The sequence below is a fragment of the Arvicanthis niloticus genome, chromosome 14, assembly GCF_011762505.2.
Source record: "Arvicanthis niloticus isolate mArvNil1 chromosome 14, mArvNil1.pat.X, whole genome shotgun sequence".
NCBI lineage: Eukaryota > Metazoa > Chordata > Mammalia > Rodentia > Muridae > Arvicanthis > Arvicanthis niloticus.
In genome coordinates, this window is record NC_047671.1 from 1,994,045 (window position 1) to 2,010,001 (window position 15,957).

Sequence of the window (15,957 nt, forward strand, 5' to 3'; positions counted from 1 at the left end):
TAACCATCTCAAATCTGTCAAAAAAGTTAAAGAAGGACTGGGTCTAAGCCTTATATTCCTAAATGTGTTATACAGGCACAATGCCTATGTGAGTACCAATATTCATTTCATTTTTATATCAACAAGAAACTCGTACCAATGAAAACCTTAAATTTGAAATCAAAGTAAATTTTGTACCATTTAAGAGATTATAACTTCATCTTGATACTAATTATACAGATTTCTATCAATAGGTTGTGGCTATGCACTAAATCCTAGTTAATCCTCCCTCTTGCAACAAAACCTCTACTTTTTCCTAGAAAGTCAGTCCAATATTAACCACTTAGTACCCAAGCCCAGGGAATAGGGGTGCTGACTCTTCGTTAACTTCTTCAATTTGATTACGGACGTTGAAATACTAGAAGAGGGGTGGGGGGAAGAGTAAATTGATAAGCCTCTGACACTGTGTCTTCACTGCACCCAGTTGGAATTCCAGGACATCTGAGGTTTGAGAGGGTCGGCTCTCATGGGGAGACATGGAGGCCGATGTTCACGTGTCTCCACCAGTCAAAGATAGTTGATATATCTAGGTTGGGTAGTGTGTTACACTTCTGATTGAGCATTACCAAACTTATAAAGCTTTTGATTAACATTTTAAAAAAAATGTATAAGTGCAAAAAGGAAAAGGGGGCATGGGATTGGGGTTTTCTAAGGGTGGGGGATGGGGAAAGGGGATGGCATCTGAAGTGTAAATAAAATATCCAATAAAAAAATTGAAAAAAAGTAATCAACGTTATAATCAACTGTGTACATTTTTGAGCTATAATAATGACCAACCTAGCAAACATTCCCATGGTTACAAAAATGGAAAAAAATATTGTATCAATCAACAGCTTTCTGACTAGATTTAAGACCCAGTCTATAGGTGAAATTCATATCTTCTACCATCATCAGCGCCATGGAGTATGGCTAGACAGGTCACAGAGTCTCAGTACTAGTCTACCACTACTATTCTACTGAATAGATATAGCACTAAACCTAATGACTTATTGTTATTACCATAGTATAATGCATCTCTTAGCCTTCATCAGAGAAACATCTTTCTGCAATAGATGCCAGTTACCACAGTATCACAATGTGTCAAGGTACAGAGAAGTAGAGATTGAAAAATTCTAAGACCTAAATGTGATATTTTTTTCATATTTCTCCTACCAAGGATAAAATATCATGGAGAAAAAGAGAGCATAAAAATTTTAAGAGACAGATGTGTTTAATGACTATAAGGAAACATTATTTTCTAACTGCAACTGAGCAGTTGTGTACATGGACTCAAAAGGATTTTGAAAATATCTCAATATCTGTTTATATTTAAGCCAGATATAACCTCAGAATGGATAAGAGAGATGATCAGAAAGTCTCAATATTAGCTGATTCACTTTCGACAAATTGATAGCTTATTGGTGGGGAAGAGTGTGTTTTCTTTAATGATTGGGCTTCCTAGAGAGCCACCTCTAGGTGAGAAGGCATTGAGAATTGATAAGCTGTTGGAGAGGGAAAGACAATTGTCTTAAGGTATCTAGTAGGTCAACTGTACTTGTGTGGATGGCCACGTACCCAAGAGTATACAGACAGTATATGGAACTCTATAGGTTTAAAAATAAACAAGGGCACGAATTCATGTGGGTAGAGGAGTTGTGGATTTTGAAGTAATCAAAGAAGAGTGAAGGTGAACATGGTTAAAATATGTTGTTGAAGATTTTTCAAACAAACAATAAAAAAGAAGAAAAAATAAATAAGCAAATATATTCCCAGAGAACCACTTTAAAAAGAATTACAAGGGCTGGAGAGATGGCTTAGTGATTAAGTGCACTAACTGTTCTTCCATAGGTTCTGAGTTTAATTCCCAGCAACCACATGGTAGCTCACAACCATCTTTCGTAGGATCTGATGCCCTCTTTTGGTGTGTCTGAAGGTAGAGACAGTGTACTCACATACGTAAGAAAAATAAATAAATCTTTTTTTAAAAACATAATTATATAAGCAACCCATATGAGAAATGGCTAGGGATCATATTTTAAAGGTATTCAACTAAAGTATTTTGGCATTTTAAGTATTTTGGTATTTTCAGTTAAAATTAGATTCATTATGTATTCAGCAGTAGGAGTTATGGAATCTTCAGGTCCCACAGAGAAAGCCTACCCCACAGGTTTCTCTGTTTATGATGTTGGCAGTGTTTGGTATGCATGTGGGTTTACTGAACTCTGCCTTATTTAGCATATGACATTTGGGGTTTTGTTGTTGTTGCCTTTTTGTTTATTGACATTGTTACTTTGTCCTTCAATATTTCCCTTCTATGTGTCTTATTTTTCTCTTGGCTGTTGTTATTGTTGTTTTGAAACATGCTGTGATAGTGCAGAATAATCTAGCATTTTTTATTTTTTTTTACTTTCATCTCCAAGTTCTAACACTACAGATATGCGTCACTGTAACCATCTCTTTCAACTTATGAGGCCAGTGGTCCTATTGAATAAGCTCCTCCCTAATCATCTCATTTTAACTGGGTTATATCTGAAATGATCTTGTTTCCAGGTCACTCCACAGTCACAGATATGAATAGTTAGAACTCCAGTTCTTTTGGAAGTCAAAATTCAACTTTGAACACTCCGCAGTCCATCCTATACTTGTTAGGCCATGACTTTGTTGCATAGTCTGTGGAGTAGGGCTAAACTAGGTATACGTAGTCTTACGTTATTTCACCTGTTGAATAATTTGTTGTACTGCTCTAAAGAGAAATAAATATGTTATAATAAAATATAATTTTAAGCATGCAACAATATCTCACATTATTTTTTAAACAATTTAAAGTTGCTTTCTTATGTAGATTGGGAGAAATCATTAGTTGATAAAAGATATTGGTATACAGATAAAATTATCATCACTAACTCAAATTACAACTTAAAAGTTTTATTTGCTTATTTTATTGTAAGCCAGTAATTTTTTGTAGCAGTTAGAAAATTAATGTGTGAGTGCATTTATCTTTCATTTATAGTACCATCATGCATTTGGAGAGTTCTAGAAACAGATACAAAAACCAGTTATGAAATTACTAGCCAATAGATCAAAGTATGGTAGAAATTTGGGCCAGAGTAACATAATATGTTATTACCTGTTGCAATTTTATTGCCAAAATGCTTACTTCCTTCCTTTATAGTAGAATTACACTAGGACATGATTATTTGCAGCAGTTATTCTGAGCTTCTTGGAAAGCTACTGTCACCAAGAAAACTTGACAGTTCTCCACGCTTTTGACATCTGAAATGATACCATTTCTCAGGCCTTTTCTCAAATTTAAAAAGGAGACATGTGATGATAACCATAGAAATAAAACATTCAAAAGAAAAATCTATATCATAGTTTCTTTGAACACTGATGCTGTCAGATAATTAAAAAGCCATATAGTCAGGACATGTTCATTATCCTGCATTCCACATTGTAGATCATTTCTTGAACTTAAGAATTATGACATCAAACTTGCAGGAAATTGGTTTAAATCTCATCTGAAATCTCACAATTTACAAAAATCATGACATAAAATTTAATGAAATGTGAGTATTTATCTTGTGAAGTTATTACTCTCATAGTTTGAGGAAGGGGATGTTTGACTGTCTTCTTTCTCTTTATGAAACAATTTTTCTTTTGCTGAGACTGTGAAAGATGGCTATAGTAAATTGTACTCTTCTGAGCTCAACACCTGATTTTATATATTGCCCTACAGGAGATGTCATCTCCCAGGGTACCCTGGAAGAGTTGCTGGACTCAGCTAAAACAAACCTAGTTGCTTTGACACAGAACATCTGGTAGGGTGTTTATTTGTCCTTCAGCTTTAAAAAAAAGTACAAATTCACAATATCAGCTGTTTCAGAAAAATTACTTTCCAAACCATTAGTGCCTAGGATAATTTGATAAGCAACTCAGCACTTTCTAAATAACAAATGAAATGTCTTCAGTATTCTGTTAATATTGCACTATTGGTAAAAGCAACTCCTTTAATTTTAATCCAACATCAACCTGAGTGATCATTTACTTAATTTAATTTTATACATATCATTTAAAAATGAAAACTAGAAAATAAATTATATTTTTATATTAATTTCTGTAAATCAAGCCTTTTGGGAAAAAAAACAATGGGTTTCTATGACTCAAATTGGACTTTAATACAGGTGACTAGACAATCTAATCTTAATTATCCTTCTTTGTGAGTTAATTTTATTTTCTTATTGATTTTAATGTGCTTAGTTTTACCATGATCAATAGATGCCTAATGGAAGATGGCCCTGTCAAACATAGGTAGGACAGGAGATCCCTGGTCCCATGAAGGCTGGACGCCGAGTGTGGGGGAATTTGAGGGTGGGGAGGTGGAAGGGGGTGGGTGGGGGCACATCATCATATAAGCAGGAGGAGGGGGATAGAATAGGGGGTTTCTGGGTGGGGGAAATGTGGTAAGGGGATAACATCTGAAATGTAAATAAAATATCCAATAAAAAGGGAAAAAAGAGAAAAAATAGATGCCTAAAACATAATCAGAAAATAAAAATGTTATGTTTTTCTCAAGTATTTTTTCTTCTCTAGCTTTACTCGAAATCAAGTTTAGAGTTACTGTTTTAGCTTTATGAGTCTATATATTCTCTTGAATAGAAAGATCAGAAATAAATTCTTCATTAGCTGTTCTTTCTTTTTCAGTTTGCTGATAGATAGGAAAGGATAGAATGAGAAGGGTTTGGATGTTCCTTCTTTTACCCTCATCTAAATTCTTTGCATTTAAATTAGTTATCTAGCCATACTAACCTATAGAAATTTTGCAGATAAAGGACATCTTCCTTTTCTCTATATAAGATACCTCCTTTCAGCTTACATGCCATTTCCTCCAGACACCTTAAAAATATTAATGCTTTCCCAAGGTCCCCATTCTTTAGATGCATTCTTATAATTTATTAAGTTATAATATCTTCCTCAAATTTAAATACTCCTGGGGAACAGTCATCAGTACATTGTCCTATAGAACAGATAGCCAATTGGCATTTATTATAATGATGAACTGAACCCAAACAGAATATAAGTAATCAAGCAAAGCTCCAGAGTCATAACATCCTTTGCAACTCCCCAGAGGGTGGAGGTGGATTCACTTTATGAGAATCTCTATGTAAGATTTTGGGAGAGTGTCATCAATAGGTAGAAAATAAGATTTACTTAATCCACAAGTCAGAAATCAGATCACTTTACAGTATTTTCAAATCATTTTATTCTTAGATTATTGCATACATGTATATAATATATTCTGGGCATATTCATTCCTTTAGCTACTTTTGAAATATATATATATATATATATATATATATATATATATATATATACAATTATGACAGTATAGATGAAATATGTTCTTAGGCTACAAGGAGACCTAGGAATGTAGAGGCTTCAAAGGACTGTTTCATCTACCTTGAGTGTCCTTTGGATTTCTGACCACAGACAAGGTTACAGTTAAAGGCCAGAATAAGCACCCGTTTAACAGATTTATTATCTGGCATACACATATATACATACACACCACACATGGACACAGACATGGATATACAAACACAGATTCTATTTAGCGCTGCCTAGCCTGAAACTCAATTTGCGTGTAACAGGCTGGTCTGGAGTTTGCAATGCTATAACTACTTCTGACTCCCATGTCTGCTATTAAGTCTGTGAGACACTATACCCATACATGTGTTTATGAAAATTAAACACCACCTATCTTGCATCTCAAATGTTTTTTAGAAATTAGAAAGTGTGTTACCAAAACCCAATTGAAAAAACAAACAGGATTTAGCCAGCCCTTAGAAAACTTTTGATTTACTTTCAGCGTTCCTTTAGACAATTTGAATTGCTTTAGTGTTGTGATATGCATTGCTCTTGTCAAAAATTATTGTCTATGTTGTTGATGAATGCAAAACCCCTTTAATAACATAAGAAATTATGCAATTGAATGAGGAGATATTGAATGAAGAAATTGCTTTTCAAAATGTAAGGACTTAACTTTGGAAATTCTGGACTTCTATGAGAAGGAGATAACTGAAATTCCTTTCAAGATAGTTAATGTGGGCTCTGCTTAGGAGCTCTGCAGACCCACCCTATGGTTCTGGCTGTGAGAAGCAAGCTTCGTAGTGTGCCAAATTTGGTCTACATCCATTTTTCCTTGGCTCATGATCCTTGTCATCTCTGCTGCCCTGCTCCAGCAAATCAAATCCTGTGAGTTTCCTCTCTGCTTCTCCATGACTTCTCTTTCCATGTTTAGAAGTGTTTCTATTTCTCACATACAGTGGATGCTTTACCTTGACTCTCAGGAGCTGTGGATTTGAACTCTTAGAACTTTTAAATATTGGGGAGACAGAATCACACTGGCATGCCTGAGTTCTGAGGTCTACTTATTGCCTCACACCGACCTGGAGACTGATTGTTATGCAGGACACTTAAAGCACACTTCCACGTTGATCTCCTGGTCATCTTTGCCTTAACAACTTTCACTGGGGACACACTTCAATCCCTTTTAATTCCACAGACTACAAGCTGGAGTCTGCACAGATCCACAGCAGGCAAAAGCCTTGTCAGGATGACCTGTCAGAAAACATTTTTCTGGAAAGAGAATTTAAAGGCAAAAACAGAAATAGAATTAGCAATGCTATTTGTAATTAATGTTTTCTAATTTTCATCTCATTCATTCATTATATAATTTTTATTTTATCAAACATTTTTGGAGACAGGGTTTCTTTCTATAGCCCTGGTTGTTCTGGAACTCACTCTGTAGACCAGGCTGGCCTCAAACTCAGAAATACACCTGCCTCTGCCTGCCAAGTTCTGGGATTAAAGGTGTGTGCCATCACTGCCTGACAGTCTTATTTATTTATTTATTTATTTATTTATTTATTTATTTATTTATTGTTTTTTTGAGACAGGGTTTCTCTGTGTAGCCCTGGCTGTCCTGGAACTCACTCTGTAGACCAGGCTGGCCTCGAACTCAGAAATCCGCCTGCCTTTGTCTCCCAAGTGCTGGGATTAAAGGCGTGTGCCACCTCCGCCTGGCCTATTTTTTTTTTAACTAAAGTATAATTACATTATTTTCCCTTCCATTTCCCTTCTTTGGACCCCTTACATACTTACATATAATCTTCCCTCTGCTCTCTCTTACATTCATGAGCTATGGACTCTTTTAAAAAATTATATATATATATATATATATATATATATATATATATACATAAATTTAATATGTTCAGTGTTATTGTATTATAACATGTAGTAACATGATCTTATATGTTTACATGACAGTGTTACATGTATATATAACATGCAAACCTCTTACCAACTTTACTTTTCCTTCTAAGATAAATATGTGTATTTCAGAAATGTCTTGACAATGTTATGAGGACTGAATTGCTATAATTTATACATGATTGGCTGGCTGTCAGAAAATGAAATGTGATATTTTGTAATGGCATATTTTGTAATAACAATGTTACACGATCAGGCATACAGAAAGATAGCACAGCAATTCATTTTTTCAGTGCTTCTGAAAGCATCCTTTATCTTTAAGTGTATTGAGATATTGTACATAGAAAATCTTAAATTAAAAAATTATGTTCACATAAGACATGACTATTTTTATTTTCCATTTTATATCCTCTGCTAATTATTTGAGGCAAAATGAGCCCAATAGTTAAATAAAATTATTTTAATGATATTAACACAAGAGTAACTGCATTAAAACCAATTTTATATATGAATACATTTTATGTGAAGAGAAATAATTAATAGAGAACCTTTTCAACCTAAATAGCACAATTACATTTTATCTCTTGACATTTTTGATAGATATTTCCCTTTCCTATAGTGAACTATCTAGTTTTCATACTTAAGCAAAAGAATGCCTATTTTAATGTGAAAATCAAAAATAATTGGAGCCATACTTGTTTTATAACATCTGAGCCGAACAAAAGATAAGTATGGAAGTTATGCATTGTAAGTAAGGTCTTTGATGAAAACTCAGAAGAGTAGAGGTTTAACTTGAGTAAAACAACTCACCTGTGGAATATATCAATGATGAATACTTTCAAATTAGTATCTTCTCATATTACAATAGAGATGAAAATATACCTACTGGCCTGTATATAATTCTTATAAGAATTATAAGAATTGTGCAATGTTCTGTTGAAATAAAAGTGTCAGTTCATTCTTATATGTTCAGATATGAAAATCTCTAGTTTCTTCTTGGGAATCAATCATTTTACACCCCAGCCAAAAGCTAGAACTCCAGAGCAACACCTATTAATTAAATCCCTGAGCCAGCTGTGTCCATGGTCCAACATCACTGGCAACCAATATGGCACCTACTGAGATGCTAAACTGTCCTCTGTCAGTACCAAGTTCCAAAGGAAAGAAAGGTACCACCAGAGAGCAATTGCTACCCTCACAGTCTGTTTTGTTATGTAACCACTGATCTAGGTTGTTTACTTATTCATTCATTCATTCATTCATTCATATTTATTTATTTATCGTACTCTTTGAAATGTTTTAGATTTATAGAACAATTAAGGCTGCAGTACAGAGACTTTTCATTTACCCACCTGCCATAATTAATATCTATGATAATCTGATATATTAGTCAGCTGTGCTCTTTGGTATTGTGTCTGTTATTCTTTCAGTGCCTCTGTGGTGACAGGGAATAAACTTGTGTTTTCTAAACTATGTTTACATATTTATAATCTTTATAAACTTTCTGCTTCTACCTTAAAGCCATTTCTCTGTGCATTTCTGAATCCTTTCATTGAGGAATATTGAGTGTTGTGGGTTTTTGGTGCTATATGTTGCCTCTAGCACCCTCTGTTGACAGGAAATGTAGAACCATATGTATTGACCCTGGTTTCTCTGTGTGTGGACATATGTAGAATGTATATAGCTATCTTTGTTGATACCAATCCTAATAATATGTAGACAATTTCTGTCTCCTTACTTTCTAAATTATCAACTTAATGTTGAGAAATCAGGTTTCTAATTTTACCATCTACTTAGTGAATTACTTAGTCTTAGTATCCCAAGTTAAAGATTTATTAGTCAGTACCCTCATGGGAAGACATACTATCCACATAGTGTATATTGATTTTTGTTTAGTTCCTTCTTTTTCTGTTACAAAATTTACTTACTCATCTCTATAGGTAATTACGAGAGTTATTTTTTCCCTACTCTTTTAATGTAGTTGTATCATACATTTTTAGTGTTATTAGATGTTCTTATACATACTACATTCCTTCCTGTGAATTTCAAACTCATAGATGAGGACACATTTTTAGTATTGTTTTCACATGGATTAAGGAAGCCAATTGATGTGCATGTTGAAGATATGACACTGTAGTTAAAGTTCCATGGAGCACTGAGGATAGGCACTGAGAACTGCACATAAGACAGTCGAGGCTTACAATGAATTCATACAGTGCAACTCTACTGTGTTCAAGCTCAGAGAAATAATTAGGAATCAAACTATAATAAGATCTCCACATAGTAATCTCTTCAACTAAGGACTTTGGAAAGCTGCTGTATAAAGTAATCACTTTAGTCATTCTTAGTGTGTCTTCTAAGACATTAGAAGGAAAGAAAGAAAGGAAGGAAGGAAGAATGAACTAGCAAACAATGGAAAGCAAGAATTTTGTTAGGAATAGGGTGGCCAATAAACAGAAAATAAAATGCATAGAGAGTGAGATGCATAAGGATCCATAAAGAGCTACAGATTCTGTGGAAATCATGTGTACATCAGAGGACTGTAAAAGACCTTGTGGCAAATTCCTTGTTAAGATGGAGAAGTGAGGAATGCCCAGTTATACCCAATTTGAGTAGGTAGAAGTCTATTGAATGAAGGAAGAGAAAATACAAGTTTTTTATACTGAATATTTTAAATTCGAGGCAATTATAAATTTAGTCCTTGTCATAAGAGTAACAGATTTAAATTATTGCCATATTTTCTAATGGCAACAATTGCAAGCTGTAGAAGAAGAACACAAACATGGATATGAAGTAGATATAGTCAGGAACCATGATGTCTCTACAGTCACTGTGCCTCTCATGCTGTCCTTTGGTAACTTAACTTCTGACACCAGTCTGGCCTTAATTATGACAATGTTCAAATTGTTCTTCATTTCCACAGCTTTGCTATTCAAATAGCACAACATGGCATACATTATGTAATTTCTTAAAATTAGCCTATTATCCTTATCAAATTTTTAAGGAGCTCCATTCATGTTGTTGCTCCTCCTCCGTTTTCAGTGTTTAACTTATCATTCTTTTTCCTGAGTAGTAGTTCATGGAATATTCCTTCTGAATCACCTGGGAGACACCCCTCTGGGCATGTCTAAAGGTTTTTCTAAGAAGATTTAATTGGGAATGTAAGATCCATCACAATGTATTTTATAGATTAATCATTGGCTCATTCAAAGTGTGTGTATTTTGTCCAATATTTAGGGATGCTAGGATTAAGTGTTTCTGAAGTGGTCATGCCTAGATAATTTGTTAGAATTTCCATTTTCAAAGATTAACATCTAGTAGTATAAATTCTGCATTCTTCATGACATCCTAGGTACAATCTAGTACCTTAAGAAAACTGCCAATAAAAAAGTATTTCAGACAAGAAAGGCATTATGTTACATTTCCATTGCCAAACCATGAGGGATCCAGATTTTTCGAATTTCATTGGCCTTTGTCCTTGTAACTTAGAATTTATTCATTCTGGTAGCTGTGTCATTTGCAGCAATATTCCTCTGAATGTGCCTGATCTCCTCTGCTAGCTGTGTAGGGATATATCTTGGTGTTTTCTATCTCTCCCTTCTTTCTCTCTTTCTTCAGCTATCCTTCCCTCCCTCCCTTCCTTCCTCCTCCTTTTCTTATTTTGTGTTTTGAGAAAAAGTTTTGCTTTGAGGACCATAATAGTCTCAAATTTGTGATTCCCTCCATTTCAGGTTCCAGAGTTTCAGAATTATACATGTGTACCACTATGCTGGTAAAAATTATTTTTTAAAAAATTATGTCTTGAGGTTATAATATAATTATATAATTTTGCTTAAGTTTTTCTTCCTCTAAACCCTGTCATATAATACCCCTCCTAATTTCTTCCAAATTTATGGCCTCTTTTTTCATTAATTGATTATATATATATATATATATATATATATATGTAATCACATATTTTACAAAACAACATATATATGTATATACAAATATGCATATATACATATATACAAAACAACAATTAATATATGTTGCAGCCCGAGCTGCCTCATGTTGGGCGCCAAAAATGTGGAGAACCACTCTGCCCCACATTTGGGGGCCAAAAATGTTATGGACCGATCTATCAATGTTGAAACCCGCACTGCCAAAAGCCTTTGGGGCTAAATTGTTAGAGCCTGCACTGCCCCAACCTGCTCCTGTTTGCGGATCAGGGTTCAGCAAGAGAGAGAGTGAGGACAGATGCAAAGAATGGAGACCAGACAGAGTGTGATTCAATCCCATTTATTCTTCAGTCTTTCTTCCTAGTCTAAGTCCCAAGTCTTGAGTTTCTAGTTCCTAGTTTCTAGTGCCTCCAAGTTCATAGTTTTCAAGTCTCAAGTGTCTAATGTCTAATGTCTAATTCCAAGTTCTTCCTCCAAGTGCCAAGTGCCTAATACCTAATGCCTAATACTTAATTTCTGTCTGCCTCTGCCTTTTATATGTCTCACTTTAAGCCATGCCTCTAAGTCACACCCTTAGGTCTTATTTCTAAATCACACCTTAAGTCACACCCTTAACTCTCGGCTCTAAATCATACCTTTAAGTCTCACACACCCAAGGGAAAATCCTGGGTATCTAAAATGAGATGTTATCAGAGTGTTCTCAGCTGTTGTAGGCTGTTGTAATCAAATCTCTTGTCAGGGTATATGGCTCAAGATGGCTGCAAGGATGATAGTCGCCTTCTGTCGGCTCCCCACAAATATACACATTTCTAAATATATTACATATATCCCTAAAAGATATATATTCCTAAATACATAAATACACAAAGCAATCTGCTCAGTCTCTTTAATGTTATTTGTCTGAAAATTCTTTTTGAACCAGGCAGAAATCATTATAGAAAACCACAACTAATAAAAATTCAGACTTGTTCAGCCCAGTCTCAAATCAAACATCTACAACACAACTCCTGCATCTAAACATATGGATCATTGTGGAAGAGGAGGTAGAAATATTATAAAAAGCTAGTTGAACAGAAAGTTTATGGTGAGATTGTGTTTTCTAGGAATGTCAGAAGCTACACCCATGTTGTCTCACCAACAAGACTGCCTAAACCTGAACTGAAGAAAGACAATGTACATATCAATTACTATTGTATCACAGCATTGGTTACATCCCTGTGAGTTTCTCCCCATCCTTAGGAATGTTGGCTGCCTTGATCCTGTGAAAATCCCTGAAGCAGCCAAAGCTGCTCCGGTTTACCTTGACAGCTGTAGCTGCTGTATGTTCTTTTAAGTGCTAACAGAATTTTAAGTAATGAAAGCTTTTGGAACAAATATAAATGCATTTAGAAAAGTCACAAATGTTGTAAGGTATTAATTTGATCAAAATTACTAAATGAAAAATGATGAGTATTTTTAAGTTTTAAAGAAATAAAATTAAATCAATATTTTGTTAATTCTTTATTTGAAATTTTGTTAAGAATAACAAAAGAAAATCATTTATCATCTTAGACTCTACATGAAATTATTCAAATTAAATATGCATATTTTATTTTTATTTTCTACGAATCTTTTTTTCTATTTTCTTGACGTTAAATTACTTTGGGTATTACATTTTCCTCAGGCAAATTTATGTTTTAATTTTGAAAACAATGGAGATGAGAGAAAACAAAATCTTTACAAAATGTGTCTATTTTTGAAATGTTGTTTTGTGACTATATTATTTTAAACAAGATAGAAGATATAGAAATGATAATATATAATGTATATATAATGCATATGTATATCAATGTGAATATTCTTGCTCTATATCTATATATGCTGTAACTATAAACAGTTATTAGACACATGGTGAATTAAAACACTCATAGACTTTTCATTTTGTTTGGTTTTGTTTTGGTGTAAATATATAAATGGGAGTGATGCAAACATATATGTGGGTACATTAGCTGGTACAGGTGCCTGTGAAACCCAGCTGTTGACATCAAGTGTTTTCTTCAATTGTTTTTCACATTGGTTTTTGAAGCATGGTTTCACCTTGACCTGGGATTTACTGCTTTGATTATCTGGTGAGTCATCAAACTCTGTACTCTTCTAAAGAGTATTTCTATCCTAAAGAGCAGAGGAATTAAGAACACTTGCATCTGCTCTTTGTTTTGTTGTTGTTGTTTCTTCTTCTTCTTCTTCTTCTTCTTCTTCTTCTTCTTCTTCTTCTTCTTCTTCTTCTTCTTCTTCTTCTTCTTCTTCTTCTTTGTGGTACTCAAATGCAGAGCTTACATCTTCACACTTGAGTAGAATAAGCACTTTACCCACTGGACCATCTCCTCAGTCTTATAATTCAGTATTTGATGATCAGAAACATCTTACTGTTTTTTTCTCTGTCTTTAAAACTTGGAAGTCATTACATTTCCCTGTGCAATATAATCATCAAGAAATATAGGAGTTTGTGTTTTGAACTATCATTGAAGGGGCTGAGAAGCTGTAGTCTCTTCCTTTTCAGTTTATGTTCAGGCTAGCAGATAAGCCTGCATGCATATTTACAACATTATTCTGTTTTACCCTAAGTCTAAAGCCAATGGAAACAATTCAAAAGTCACAGAAATCTCCAAAGCTCTGAGCTAAAATCATTCTCTTCCCTGATAAATTGATAATTCCAGTATTTGATGTAATTCTAATACTATACAGAATACCATCTTCTATGCTCTGTGGGAGAAGGAACCTGATTCTGGTTAAGTGTCAATTAGCACACATGAGTGGACCCAATGCAGTTCCAGCCTCTTCCCTAATGTCCTCATGTAATTTCCTACCAGTTTTAAAAGCTTTCTTGCTACATACAGTTTCAGTGTTGTTGAGTTCAACTATCTCAAGGCAGTTCTCTTCAAGTCTATCTTGTCTATAGATCTTGCCAGGTGCAATCTTTTCTTTATCAAGAGGGTGAAAGTCCTTAACTTTCATTTCTGTAGGCCTAGAACTCAAATTGTTACAGTGAAAGACAAGAAATGTAAACTATAAAGCTGTGGCTTGTTCAAAGGAATCAATGGCATTGAAATTGAAAATTAGAAGCTGTTGCTGTGGAAAGGAAGAATTTCAACATTTAATATAAACCAGTGAGATTGTCTCCTGAGTTTTAAGGGTTAGAATAAAATGATGAGGTACTTTGTAGTTAAATAATTAGTACTGGAACAGTTTGTAAACAAAGATCCTCTTTAGAAAACAGCCATTTAAGATTCTTTTGCAATAGAAACTTTTTAAGGTTTTGCAATTCCTCAGATAGCCTTGGGCCATAGAAAAAGAAGAAGAAAAATAAATCCTAAATCTTGAGAAAGGTTAACTCAACATTACAGGGAGTCTAATTCTTAGTTTCATTATAGACTTAAATTAGGTTGAAATTGTTGCCATTTTAATTATCTATCTATCTATCTATCTATCTATCTATCATCTATCTATTTATCTATCTATTTTCTGAGCACACAGAAGAATTAATTTAGGATATTGCTGTTCCTCTTCAGTAATGCTCTGCCTTGTCTTAGCAGGGAGGAGAGCAAAGGTCTAGACAGTGACATTCTGATAAGAATGTGCACGAATTCACCAGGATGATGGACAAATGAACAGAAAGTCCCTGCACACTCTCTACCACTGATTAGAACTCAATATTTGTTTTCTTGCTCTTTGGTGCAGACAGCATGCTGCCTAGAATTAGAAATATGAAAGACATAGCCACCTTATACTGTGCAGAGAATTTTTTCTGTTCTGTTTTCATATGGCAGATGAATTGCCAAAAGTTCCTTAAAACATAATCTTAGATACTGAAGCAAAAAGGTAGATCTGCTTGTAGTCTCTTTCTTACAGCTCCTACCACATGTTCTGTGTGGCTGTCCTGTTAGTTGTGTTTAACGGAAGAAGATTCCATTTGTCTTTGAGCAAAGAGAATTTGTTAGCATGTACAATTAGTATCACCTACCTATCTGTAATTTCTGTGGCTGTGTTAAAATTTGAAGTGTTTTTGAGATATGTTAAGGCTACAGGACAAATGTGAATGATATTGGAGGGGCATCACTGGAGAGATGACATAGCAGTGCTCATAAAGTTCACTGTACTGATAACTTTCTAAAAAAATCTTATAACACCATGTTGTGTACCTTTGTTAAATAAAAACTCCAGAGAACAAAAGATCTCTGAAATTAAAGGGTTTATTGCACAATTATACAGGCTACCCAACAAATGGAACCATTCATGGAGTATTTCCTATAGACTTAACAATAGTGTGGACAATAACAGTTTAGACAACTTCCTTAGACTGGAGAAAAGAATTTTATGGATTCTCTGTGTTGTTTGTTTTATTTTTATTATTGTTGTGGTACTGGAGATTGAGCACAGGCCCTCCCACATGTTAAGGAAAAACTCTACTGCTGGACAAGACCCACATCCCATTTAAAAAATAAACTTTGAGGAACGGCAGCACTGTATAGTATGTATTTTTTGGATATAAAGTTGGCCTCAAATGCTCATGCGTTAAATGCAGGATTGATTAATAGCTTAGTGCTGCTATTCAGATGGGAGCTTCAGAAGACTGTTTCTAGAAGGAGGTCTTCAGGTCATGAAGGACCTATCATTGAAGGGGCTGAGAAGCTGAAGTCTCTTCCTTTTCAGTTTATGTTCAGGCTAGTAGATAAATCTACATATTTCC